The sequence below is a fragment of the Phytophthora infestans genome, genomic scaffold, assembly GCF_000142945.1.
Source record: "Phytophthora infestans T30-4 supercont1.78 genomic scaffold, whole genome shotgun sequence".
NCBI lineage: Eukaryota > Oomycota > Peronosporomycetes > Peronosporales > Peronosporaceae > Phytophthora > Phytophthora infestans.
The window spans coordinates 546219-547681 of NW_003303681.1; the positions used below are offsets into that span (position 1 = coordinate 546219).

Below are 1463 nucleotides of genomic sequence, written 5' to 3' on the forward strand. Positions count from 1 at the left end.
ACCACCAATTTGCAGCGGTGCACAGTTGATTCCATGTCTAATTATTTTTTGAAGCGCGCTACGCTCTGCAGGTGCGTCAACACCATAGTCAGCTTACCGTATGTGCGGCCTCAAACCCCGCACCGTCAGTCGGTATACAAAACTATACGGGGTAAGGGGCTATAAGAATGTATATCCAAATTACCTGCTCTTCTGCTGCTTCTTTTGCTCGATGTACTTGACGTTTCGGGCGGTCAGCATGCGATGGCGGCTGCGCCGCTTTTTCTTCTTGGGGTACCAGACAGGACCCATCGCTTTCTTGACGTTTGCCAGGCTTTCCTGGCGGCGCACTTTGGTCGAATGCCCCACTGTCCGCCTCCGGAGCGTGTACCGCTAGCATTTCTTAAAGTCACTTTTGGAAACATCACATATAAATATGTAGGCGTGACAGTTGGATGTTACAGATAGATACCCGCGTGATAGATCTAGATCGAATGCGTATTGTTGATCGTCATAGTAAAGGTAGACATGACCTGGGTTTAACGTGATCCGCAATATGTGCACCATCGTATCCTGGAAGCTTTTGTCTATAATCTCGTTTGAGCGCATTGCTCCCAAAATGACACGAATCGGAGGCGCGCGTGGTTGCAAAGCTAAAATATGCTGTACGGAAGACGGGTCAGTATCAATGATGCTACGAAATATGCGTAGATCGGTGAGGAATCCCAGTGTAGCTAGAGTAAATACGCCTACTCACACATATTACCCATCTGCACGTCATCGCCGTGAGGCAGTCGACACATTTCATCGATTGCGACGGTCGAATAGAGCAATGTTAATCAGCTCCGCGCGCGAAGTATCTTTTAGGATATGTAGTATTTGCCGATGGTCGCCACAAACATCAATATTTGAAATTATTCTGCTGAGCTGTTTGTGATGTTACTGAAGGGTATTTCCACTATCTTCCGCATGCATTGATCTTACTTGCATAGCTGACGTACTTTCTGACTTATTTGTATAGCTACTGACTGATAGAGTGGCGTAAATCCTTTCCGACTGACATTATACTGGGTCCGATATGTACGACAAAAGGCCTCGTCCAGATCGGACGAAGAGGCACCACTGCTTGCACATTCTTTTGACCGGCTGCAACATACGAAGATATATGGCCGTAGGCAGAGTATCAGATCGTAGTGATGGTTAGACTTGAATTGAATAATAGTTCATGTACATTAGATGGAGTACTTTCGCTGCCTACTTATCAGCTAGGCGTGCTATTTGATGTGTCTGTGCATATATCGCAAGGTCGTTAATGAGTGTATTTGCCACGCGCTCGTGTCCAAGTACGGACTACTCATGATATGAGAGGGCTGCGCCCGGGTGGAGTCGAGCCACAGACCCGTGGATTCCAAAGCCAAAGCTCGACCACTGAGCTAAAAGGGTGTTGCTCTTAAGCTTGTTCAAGCGCGGGCAACCGTTCATGG

General features: G+C 47.4%; 1 pseudogene across 1 annotated transcript; it reads right to left on the reverse strand.

Annotated features, from left to right (window-relative positions):
- Window positions 1-1350: 1350 nt before the first annotated feature.
- On the reverse strand, window positions 1351-1422 carry PITG_30013 (annotated as a pseudogene). Its single transcript has one exon. The product of its transcript is annotated as a tRNA-OTHER (tRNA).
- Between the last annotated feature and the right edge of the window lie 41 nt (window positions 1423-1463).